This window comes from Tamandua tetradactyla, chromosome 12 (genome assembly GCF_023851605.1).
Source record: "Tamandua tetradactyla isolate mTamTet1 chromosome 12, mTamTet1.pri, whole genome shotgun sequence".
NCBI lineage: Eukaryota > Metazoa > Chordata > Mammalia > Pilosa > Myrmecophagidae > Tamandua > Tamandua tetradactyla.
The window spans coordinates 60737726-60749428 of record NC_135338.1 but is presented as its reverse complement, the minus strand read 5'-3'; the positions used below and the strand labels follow the sequence as shown (position 1 = coordinate 60749428).

The 11703-nt window shown below is 40.2% G+C and overlaps 1 protein-coding gene across 4 annotated transcripts in view; it reads left to right on the top strand.

Annotated features, from left to right (window-relative positions):
• SETD3 (SET domain containing 3, actin N3(tau)-histidine methyltransferase) overlaps nt 1-11703 on the top strand; it is a 79626-nt gene that overhangs the window by 1353 nt on the left and 66570 nt on the right. The window contains exon 1 of one of the 4 annotated variants that reach the window (XM_077123503.1): nt 440-1265. The exons of the other annotated variants lie outside the window; for them this stretch is intronic. The gene's annotated coding sequence lies outside the window, so the exon portion shown is untranslated. Of the gene's footprint in view, nt 1-439; nt 1266-11703 lie in introns of those variants that run through there. 4 annotated transcript variants of the gene reach the window in all.

Genomic DNA, 11703 nt, shown 5'->3' with positions numbered 1-11703 from the left:
CGCCCCGACGGCGCTGCCCTCCGCGTTTCCCACGCAGAAAGAGGGGCTGCTCCGCGATGTGCGCCCCCGGGGCTGCCCGGGGAACGTCTGTCCTGCGGGAGAACGGGGCACGCGTTTGAGAATCATTGGGAGTATATTGTTTTGTTTTTCTAAATGAAGGAGGCGGCATTCCTACAACAGAAGTATTCGAGTGGGTTGGCAGGTTAATTTTAAGAGCCTTTAAAGAGTTAGGAACCTGTTCACCGCTTGGACGTGGTAGCGTTTACACTGCCCTGTGCGCAGGTCCAAGCTCGGAGAACCGTACACTGAAAAAAAGCGAATTTTACCGCTGGTAAAATATAGCTACCCCTCCCCCATTGTTCTTCTCAAAAATGACACCACTGGTACTCGAAAACGGAACTCATCAGTAAGAGACTAGGAGTTTTTTGTTTTTTTTTTTTAACTCGTATTAGAAGGTGAATTCGAGAATAGAGCAAAGTAAAAGCAGCTTTCCTCTCCACTGTTAAAATTTGCCAAGACGTTATTGAACCCTGATAATACTGTGTAAGGGCCACTGTGCGTGAAGTCTGGCCTTAACAAATTAGTCCCAGGGGCTACTGTGACTGATACTAGATTGCATACCAACAGTTTGCCAAGGAGTTTTTCTCTGGCCCAAGAAAATAGTTTGCCAACCCAAATCCAAACCCAGGAGCTGCAGAACAACCTCTTTCTTGGAACTCCAGACAGCCCTGTTTTTATCCTGCCACCGTTTCACTGTCTACCCTTCCTTTCTCTCTGTGTATTCAAGATTGTAAGTTAATATTTGAAGTGAAACCCTAGTCTGAAGGAGTAAAATGGTTGCTGCTTCTCTCCTCCCTTCCCCAGTATGCCAGTATCTCTCAGCACTTTTTTCCTGACGTGGGAGTGATGGCAGACTTGGAGATTAAAACATTTATGCCTCTGTGTACTGGAGAAATGGACGTGTCTGTTCAACCTCTACTGATGGTGGTGCGATAAGATTGTCAGTAAGAGCAACAGGGAGCTGCTTTTCTGCTTCATAGACATTTAGGTCACGTTTTAAATGGGGATTTAACCTTTGCTTTGGATGCCACTGGAAAATGAGAAAACTTTGAAAGTTTTATTAAAATATGCTTACTTTCTGAAGTTCAACCCCTGGGAAAATGTTTTTGTTGTGTGAGCTCTCATAAATGGTAAAAGCAGCCTCCTTCCTACATCACGTGCTTACATATCCAGAAGAGAACACAAGCTCACAGCACTGAAGGAAGGTATGGACATCAGCATTGCAGAGGTTCCAGTGTAGTAAATATTTAGTAGGTAATTATGGAATTCAGTGAAAGCGAGGCACATGGTTTGTGCCCTGTGGACTTTTAGTAAAAATTTGAGTGTGTAAAACTACCTCCTAGCTCAGGGTTACTCTGAGTCCTTTTTTGTTAGATGTTAGTTTCATTTGAGACTTTCCAGTTCTGGTAAAATGTCTCAGTTACATAGTCTCATTTTCCCTTATCATTAATCTGAAGTAGCTTTTAGAAATGTAACTAATTATACTGCATCTTTTTTGTGTGTATAGTTTGATGAGTGTCTTTCAGTGGGAGGTTTTTTTATCTTTAGAAACTGGTTTGCTTTTCCCCGGCTGCTGTGAGTGGTGCCTCTGTTGGGGGTGGGGAGGGGGAGTTTCAAGTTAAATATATTTTCTTTCCTTTTATCTAAGCGCTGAAAAGAAGAATAAGAGTTATTTAGTAGCATGGCATTAAATATTAAAAGAACAGTGGGTATATCTTTATTCTTAAGTTGCTTTGGAAGTTGCTTGTGGCAGTTATTTTCTCAATTAGCTAGTAGTATATTTAGGCCCACTTTTTATCAGTAAAAAATATCTTGATTTGCTTTGCATTCTTTTTTCTCTTGCTACCATCATAGAAATGTTTATCTTGGACATCAGTTCATGATTCCTTGCTTGTAAAATCAGTTTTCACTTTTGTTTCATTTATTGGTATACCTTACTTTGCAAACCAGATTTCTGTACATTTTCTTTATGTTATCTCATTTTCGTGTTCATGGAATTAGAAATGTTAAGTATTTTAATCTGTAAATAAAATAATTTACATAACATTGACTTTCAAAGTAAAAGTAAATTTCTATCAACAGTAATACAAATAGTATATATATTTTATTACAAAGTAGTTGAGACTTTTGTTGGTTTTGTTTTGTTTTTTAGTCAGTCATATTATTAGGGGGAAAAAGCTTATTAGAAGCTGCAAGGTTAGAAGTCCTGTTTTTTGCTGCTAAATTCTTCTATAACTCAGGCAATAGATTAGCCGCTTACACCTTGTTTCCACTTGGAAGTCTCCACTAGATTTCTGAATAAACAGATTGTGAACAGAAAGTACAGATACAAGTATTAAAACATTTCAACTGAAATAAGTTCAATGGAAGAAAATATTCTAAAATTCAAATACTGGAGTTAAGACTTTGATATGCTTTTTTTCTTACTCATATACCTTCCAAGAAGTTAATTAACAATCAAGATGAAGTCAAACACTCTTCACTGACAAAGGAAGACAAGTCTGACTGGCAAGTTAAGCTTTTTAAAGCCGAATGATACTGATTACCAAGCCAAAGTAAATTTTTAGCTTCTTACATGCCTATCCTAATAATGGTGGTGGGGCAGTAGGGGAGGACAGAGGGGTAGAACAGGAAGAAATGTTTTCACTTGTTTTTAGAAGGACTGAAAACACTTCTAGAGAATGTAGGTGTCAGGTCAATCAATACACAGAGTTCTTAAATACTCACTATTTCAGGTTTACTGCCCATTAACAATCCTAAGTTTTACTTCCCATTTTTTTTAGGCTATAGTTCATTAGAGCATATAAAATAGAATGAAATAGATTTAAATGAAATAGATCTAATGAAATCTGAAAGGTTCTAAGAAGTCTTGAGAAGTGGTTCACAGATTTCCATCTCCGAAAATTGGCATGATTTTTCAATATCCCTAGTTTTCTCTTAAGCACAGTTAAAAAAAGAAGGATTAGTATTGAAAACTTTTCATTAGGGTTGATTTTACCAGAAAATGTTTACTAGTGACTAACAGTTTTTTGTTTGTTGATTTTAATACTTTAGCAGTGCTGAATGTCATTGTCACCTAAGTGGTTTCTGCAGTTTTCCAAGCCAAGACCATCTCCCCAAGTGGCATTGCAAAGATCAAAGTAGGATGAGTGAGATTGTGTGGAAGCCAATATTTGGAAATTTTGCTCCATGTACCAAGTTTAACCTAACACCTCTCCTGTCAAGGCCAGCAAAAATAGTTCTATAATTTTAAAAGACAGAGATAAAATCTTTATATCTGCACATTTTACCACTGTAAAGGAAATATTTTGAATACCATGATACAACAAACCTTTGGAGTCTTCATAAGTTTGTTGGTTTTGAGCTGGAAATTTGGTGAATTACTCTTGTGTACCAGTAAAATTTGTCATTAAGGTGTGTTGGTGAGGCTTTGCCACCCACCAAGTCAGTCAACTTGGATAAATTAATTAACTTCTCAAAGCTTCAGCATCCTCATCTGTAAAACAGGCATAGTAATATCTTTCTCATCTGTTGTGTAAAATACCTCCACACCTTCCTGATCTGTAGTACATGCCCAAACAATGGTCCATAATGTAGAACTGCCACAGGACTAGACGAGGTAGGGATGGCACTGTCTCAGCAGCCTGAAACATTATCCAGAAACAAATAACAGGATGTGTCATGTGAATAATTGCATTTAGGTTCAAAAACCTGGTTGTTTAATTAATATAGAACATCTGTCTTGTTTCAGGTCAGCTTATGTAATACATAATTTTAATTGATTACCGTCTTACCCTAAATGCTGTGAGACCGTGTCCCACTCATCTTTGCTTTTCAAATTAGATACTCAAGAAATGTATACTGAATGAGTGAATGAATTAACTTGGGGCAGTCTTAGGCTAGTTTAGTAAAATTTCCTTGAGTTAAGTTTCAGTAGAGGCAATAGTCCTGCTCAGAGCACATCTGAAGGTAATTTTGTTGATTTTTTAAAAGTCATTGAAGTATAAAGTACCTAAGCAGTTTTGTTCTTATTTGACAAGTAGTACATCATGAGAATCATGTTAAGTGTGGAAAAGAGAATGCTTTGGAGAGGACATGATTGTGGTCTTCAGAAATATAAAAGTGGAATTTGGACATGTCAAATAGGATGATGAACTTTCTACAATATAGTACTGAAGTGGCTCATGAAGTGGGAGACTGCCACAGAAGCCAACAACCAGCAGCTGGTGGCCAGCAGTCTGGTTTGTTAGGGAGCAGAGAGCCCAGGGCTGAGAGAAGCTTTGGGTCTGGTCCCATCCCTGCTACTTAGCAGAAATAAGCTTCAGGTTGTGTATTTGTTAATCAGGGATAATATGCTCTGTCTTGTCTATGTCAGGGTTATCAAACTTGAAATCGGACATGGATAGCAAAGCACTTTGAAAACTGTAACTGCCATATAATGTTAAATGCATTTTAAGCACGCACAGGGTTGAGGGTTAATTTAGATGAGCCCAAAGGTCTCTTCCAATGCGGTATTCCACAGTTCTTGAATCTAGAATCTTTATGTTAGGAATGTGGGTGGTTTGAAGGTAACATCTTGACAGATTACAGCTGTTCCTTCATACTTTAACTTTTTCTTTTTATTTTGGAAAGATTTAATAGGAAATGATTATTCATGATGCCAAATGATTCTTTGCTTTATGAAAGGGTTTTTTTTAAGGTCCTTTAAATAGGCATCTCATTTTAATTTTGGTATATTTACAACTTAATTCAACAGCGGTTTAAAACTGAAACTATTGTGTATTGAAAAGTCAATCAGAAATGGATTAAGCATCTCTAAAATTATTGTGTAAGTTAGTGGAAAAATAGCAAAATATGTTGTAAAGAGCAAGAAACATCTATTTTTTTCTAATCTCAAATTACAATATATATAGGACAGCCCAAATCATTCTATATGAAGACTGAAATTTTAGTTTATGCAACTTATGATTCTGTTCATCCTGAAATTTAAGTAGCTACTAAGTTGAAATTAATTCTACCTTCTTGCCTGGCTTCCTTTGCTTTCCTAGTACTTTATCCTTTTTTATTTTTTAGAGCAGTGTAGTTTTACAGAAAAAATATGCAGAAAATAAAAAGTTCCCATATACTACATCTCCTCACACCCACAGTTTTCCCTATTATTAACATTTTGCATTAGTGTGGTGTATTTGTTACAGCTGATGAACCACCATTGTTATTATAATTCTTTTATTAACTAAAGACCATAGTGTACATTAGGGTTCACTCTTTGTGTTATATGGTTCTATAGGTTTTTTAAAAATTTTGAAATGTGCTAACACATGCACAGTATAAAATTTCCCATTTTAATCACTTTCAAATATACAGTTCAGTGTTATTGATTACATTCATGATGTTGTGCCATCACTACCTTCCATCACCAAAACTTTTCCGTTGCCCCCTTGATAATTTTGAGTGTAAATGTTGGTGCTTCCTTTGATTAGAGATTGTAACAATGGGTGCCAGTTAGCCACTTAAACTGATTGTGATCCTGCCACTAGGCCTTGCTACTGTGGAAAGCCAGGACATAATTCTCAGATGCACTATTTTGTTAACATAATTCCATGCAAAGGAAGAACATTCATATGTGCCTGATCTGCTTCTGTAGGAAAGGAAATATCTCGCAGATACTTCTTGATTGGGGAGTGCTTTCATTTTCCTATCATGCCGTTCTATAGTGTGTGTGTTTTATTCACAATCTGATCCTAAAGTCCTGCAGTGTGCTTTAAGGAAGTTGAGAAGAGTGTTTCCGACTCTTCCCACACACGTTAGCATAATGCTTCCTCAAGTTGTTTTCTGGTTGCACACCTGAGATAGGCGGGAACTGTATGGCCATTCTCCTTTAGTTTGTCCAGCTGTAAAGTCAGATTGATGCAAGATATGTTGAAAATCAGATGCTGTATTTGAGCTAAGAGTTCCTGGATAAATTGTCAAATGAGTATAATAAAAAATGTTTATCTAGTAGTATTTGATTGAAAGCAACGTTGTCACGGGGAACTCAGGGAAAAAAAAAATAACAGATGCACATCCTTCCATTTAGAATTGAAAAGAAAAAATATGCAGCTGGATTGCATCCACATTTGTTTGGTATACGTGAACTATACTTTGTAAAGATGAGTTTTTACTTACCAACAACCCCACCTTCCCCCCCAAAATTTTCATGGTGTGTAACAAATTTTTGAATCATATATGAAAAGGGTAGGCCGTTAACCTATCCATAATTTGAAATGGTGTATTATTCCCGCACATTCGCTCCTCCGCACACAGGCACAATGACCTCTACAAGCTCTCTAGCATCTAGGACACTGCTAGTCTTTTCAGAGGACAACAAATTTGGGAAAGTGACACCATGGACCTCGAGGACGGGGTGGGGAATGAAGACAAACACCCAAAATAAAGATCCCCCCCCAAATTTTCATGGTGTGTAACAAATTTTTGAATCATATATGAAAAGGGTAGGCCGTTAACCTATCCATAATCTTGGGGAAAATCACATATCATTGCTCTTTTTTTTTTATGGGGGCAGGCTCTGGGAAACGAACCCGGGTTTCTGGCATGGCAGACAAGAATTCTGCCATTGAACCATTGTGGCACCGCCCCATTGACCCTTTTTTTTTGATCCTGCATGGGCAGGCACCGGGAATTGAACTCAGGTCCCTGGCATGGCAGGCGAGAACTCTTGTCACTGTGCCACCTTGGCCCGCCCCCCGTTGATCCTTTTTGAATCTAGAAGAACCACCCATATTGGAAACTGGCATCTTTTCCAATGGGATCTTAAAATGTAGCCATCCTTCTTTAATTGGACCTTATTGTTTGTCCCTTCTACCTTTGGTTACTTTTCTTTCATGTTTCAGGAATTACCCACTCTTCTTTATTTTGGGTGTTTGTCTTGATTCCCCACCCCGTCCTCGAGGTCCATGGTGTCACTTTCCCAAATTTGTTGTCCTCTGAAAAGACTAGCAGTGTCCTAGATGCTAGAGAGCTTGTAGAGGTCATTGTGCCTGTGTGTGGAGGAGCGAATGTGCGGGAATAATACACCATTTCAAGTTGGAAGACAGAACGTTCTGCCTGGCGGCTCTGGGCTCCTCGCCCAGTCACAGGTTCCAAGCCTCTTGATTACTGGCTTTGGGACCTGGGGGGTACGGGGGGCTGCACTGGGCTTCCTGACAGCTCTTTCTCTTCTGTGGCCCCTATTGAAATGAGTACCAGAGATGAACTTACTCTTGCTTGGTTGCTTTCTAAGAGACCAAAAACACTTTAAAATTAGGATTAGTGTTTATCAAAGAGTTTTTTTAATGCCTTAAAACTTTTTTACCTATTAACTGTGGATTCCCAGAAGAAACTTTTTAAACTGAGCTTTATGTATTTTCTGTATGTCTATACAACTTTGTATGTTCACTTTTAAGAGTTACCCTAATTCTTTAATAGAAGTAGGTAAATGTTTAGTAAATGTCTCATATTTGATTACTGTTTAATCACTTGTGGAAGAATATAAAAATGGTTCCTTGCCACAAAAACCTTACTTTCATGATGGGAAAATAAATCCTCCCCACAAGTAAAACTATCTCCATATATAATACCCAAAGATTTTCCTTCATTCAACAAATATTTGGCTACCTGTTGTATCCTTAGCACTATACAAGACCTTAGAGATAATGTAAAGATGGAAGATTTGGTTTCTTTCTGCCCCAAGATGGTGGGTAAGGAAAGCACGTAGGTAATTTGGATTCTAGTGGTTGGGGCATAGAGACTTAGAGCCATGTGGTATATTGGAAGTAGGAAAAGGAGACAATTTAGGGTTTTAGCAAAGACTTCAGGTAGTAGATTCTTGTAAATTTACCAGGGGTAAGGAAGTAAAGAGAGTGTGGCCCTGGGGGTGACAGGCAAGTCTGGGAGCTGAGGGAAGGTGTAGCGTGTAGGGGCTAACCCACTAGAACTGGGAAACCTGATGCTTTGGGGCCTTCTGCCTTTGTGGCACTTTTCCTTGATATGTTGCACAAACACAAGAGGAACTGGTGCCAAGCCATATTCAAGAGGCATATGAATTTTACCTGCATTATTGTCTCTTAAGAGTTTAGAAGACATTCCTACAAAGACAGTCCTGCCCACTAGAAACCAGAAGTTCCCAGGCTAAATGGGCATGCCCTTGACCATCTCTAATTCAGTGTGGAAAAATCTGAGTGTTTTGCAGCTCCTTCGGGAAACTGGGAAGCTGCTTCTGGGTGGAACAGATTAGAGATGGCCTAGCCCTAGCAACCTATCTGTGCTCTGGGGAGATACATTCACTGGGACAAGGATAGGCAGCCAGTTCCCACTTCTCCCACCTTAGTTAAGATAAAGTACGCTAACTGCCTATGTTGAGACTGCCTACGTGGGGCGAGGTGCTTTCCCTCCCTCTGGGCCTATAGCTGGTGGGAAGAAAACTGTTGAAAGAGAGACTCCCAAAAGGCTGAACCCCCATAAAAGCCAAGCTTTTAGCCTCTGTTAATGACCTGACATTCAACCCTTTTTTTAAAACTAACTTTTTTAGGTGTGAGGGCTTCATGGGGAGTCGAGATTTCCTCCAAAGCCATCGGGGACTTTTGAGCTGAACCTTAAAGTATGTGAAAGGTTTTTGCCAGGAGAAGAAAAAGGGATGTTAGAGGGAGGCTGCATTCCAGAAAAAGGGGAGAATATGAGCAAATCCCTGGAGTTATACTGTGTAAGGGGGAAGTGGGGAGAATCAAGCAGAAGGATAAAATGGGGTGAGGCAATGGAGGACCTCGAAGGTTATGCCAAGGAGGCTGGGCATTATCCTGTGAGCTGTGGAAAGGCACTACGTTGAGTAAAAGAAATTCGTTTACATGAAGTTCAAGAACAGCTAAAACCAACTGATGATAACAGAGGTCACACTAATGGTTACTTCTGGGGATGGACTTGAACTGGGGAAGGGGCTGAGGGAGTCTGTGAGCACTGGGTATGTTTCATCCTCTCCTCAGTGCGGTGGCCCTGCATGTACCTGGGTACTTCCTGTTGGGATTTGCTCTTGATTTTATGAAGCTGTTTACAGGAGGAGATTAGAAGTAAGAAAATGAATTAGGAGGGGATTGATAAGTCCAAACTGGAGACCAGGACCTTAAGTAGGAGGATTTTAGTGACTATTTCATAAATGCCCTCCTACACTGCATTCAAGGACAGCATTCCCGTGTATTTGCTCTCCCATGTGCTTATTTACTTACGGGTTTTGAACTTTTGCTTTATTATATTTCTACACCTGTTACTCATTTCTAAAAACCAGCAGCTTTTTGGCTTACAGAAAAAGAAATCTTGAGAACAATTTGAGTTGTAAGCACTCCGCTAGAGAATATTAATACCAGAGGAACCTGTTGTGTTTTAAATCATTGTGATTAGATCATTAATGGTCTCTCACACAGAGCAGAAATTAGACAATTTCTCTATGTTCCAAAGGGATAAAAATTTAGGTCCCTTGGGTAGAAGCTTCAGGAATACAGATTTTGACCTAACATAAGAACCTTTTTACTGTAAGAACTGTCTGAAGATGGGAATGCTTTTCTGGGGAGCTCAGCGTAGTGTCTTATGTGGAGCACCTGTCAAATTCTGGGCTCAGTGTTGGGAAAGTAAATATAGAGAAAACAGAGAGGGTGCTTTTGAGGAGACTGTAATCTAGGTGGTAAAGCTGGTGTGTGAGCAGTTATTCAGGTTCCTGGCAGTAATTGAGGAAATGCAATGCTGCAGAGGAAGAGGTTTATGACTAGGAGTCAGGAAAGCGTCAGAGAGACTGCCCGAGAAGGATTTTTAGAGTAAAAAAAAAAATAGTAGTTTATGAGCAGGTGTGTTAGGTTTACCAGCGAGGGGTGGGATGGGGTAGCTGGAGAGACAGCATTGCAGGTAGAGGGACAGGTGCTTGGTGCATACAACATCTGGGTGAGGGGCTGGGAGCCATGGTGATTGTTGGAGCATAAAGTACTGGAGAGCGTAAAGAGTGGCATCATGGAAGTAAGTTTAAGAAGCAGGGCTGAGCATGGTCTGGGAGACACGTAATGGCCTAGTGTTTTAATCAGAGCAAGAGGATGAATTCAGGAGATATGTATGTAGGAGACGACTGGAGATATTCGGGTGTGGGCAGGGGTGTTGTAGGGTATATTCAAGTATGTGACCAGGATTTGGCCCGGAAGACCTTTTGGCCCTTTCAAACCCTGCAGTGACTTGCTTTTTATCTATATATAGGCAGAGTCTGTGTGGGTAGTGGTTATGAGCACAGGCTTTAGAGTCAGGCAGATCTGAGTTCAAATTCTAACTCTGCCCCACCAAGGGCCTAACCTCTCTGAGAATGCCATCTTAAGAATGAGGATAGCATCTGCTGCTTAGAGTGTGTAGGCAGGTCAAACAGGGCCATGTGTGTTAGCACAACACCTCCAAAGGTTAAGTACTGAATTTATAGGGTAGCTGCTGTTGTCACTTTAATTAACAGTCATTATCTCTAAATGCTGAGGAGTTGCTGGGGTGGGGGGTGGGCGGTTCTTGAGGAAAGACTTTGGGTGCGGGGTGGGGTGGGGTGGGTGGGTAGCGGGTGGGGAATGAGGGTTGGTACAGAGACTGCAGGCCACAGGAGGGCAGCCTCTTTGTAACAGTAGGTACAGAACCGTGTCCCTGCCTCAGGCTCTCCTTTTTCCAGGCCGGTTAGGAGAAGGGCAAGGATTTACAGCTTTCCACCGAGCGATTAGAGTCTCTCCATTGGGGCTGAAGGCATAAGGTCAGTTAAGGCCATCACAGACTTCGGCTTCTGTGCAACCCCTTCCTGTCAGGCTAGCTGTTCTGCTATATTTGGAAGTGTGATTAAAATTCTTATTACAAAATATATGGGTAGTTTTAGTTATTTTCAGGTTAAATTCAGTGGTATGCCACAGAGGTGCCCTCGGGAGAATTGGTGAGGGCCTGGGCTCCAAAGAAGAGTGCCCAGAGTGTAGGGAGATCACCCCACGTGTAGGGGCCTAAGTTATGCTGTTGTACTTGGCTGTGAAAGTGATTAAGGGAGCTTTTATCCCTTTTAAGAAGATAGCTCTTAAGTATAGAAAAGGATACTTAAGCTGTTCCTTCTCCTGCCCTGCCCCACTTAATTTTTTCTGCTTTTTATCTCAAACCGACCAATTCCTTTGAGTATTACAAAAGTTTTCCAAATATTTACCCATCCCCTTTTATTCCAGGTTGACTGATTTTGTGTGTACTTCACACTTTTTTCCAGAATTTATTAGATATCTAAGAGAAGCTCTCTCTCTGACCCCTTTAAAGAAGGCTGTTTTCTGTTTCTTCAGAGCATACCCATATCTACATGAATTCCCTTACAGTGGACTCAGTGATCATCTGAATAGTGTGAGGACATGCACTGTTAACCTTTTATCCTATAATAGTTCTTCACACTGTGGTAGTCATTTCTTTCTGCAAAAACAAATGGTGGACCAGAGGGTGTGTTTTGGTTCTGCTTTGAGAATAAGTGCGATTTTTCACGAGGAGCTCCATGGGAGATGTCGTTGTGATGATTCAGTAGTAACTAATGAGTGGTTCCAGTAGCTTCTTGGCTAAACACGCTTCCTCTCTTCCCCTGGTTGT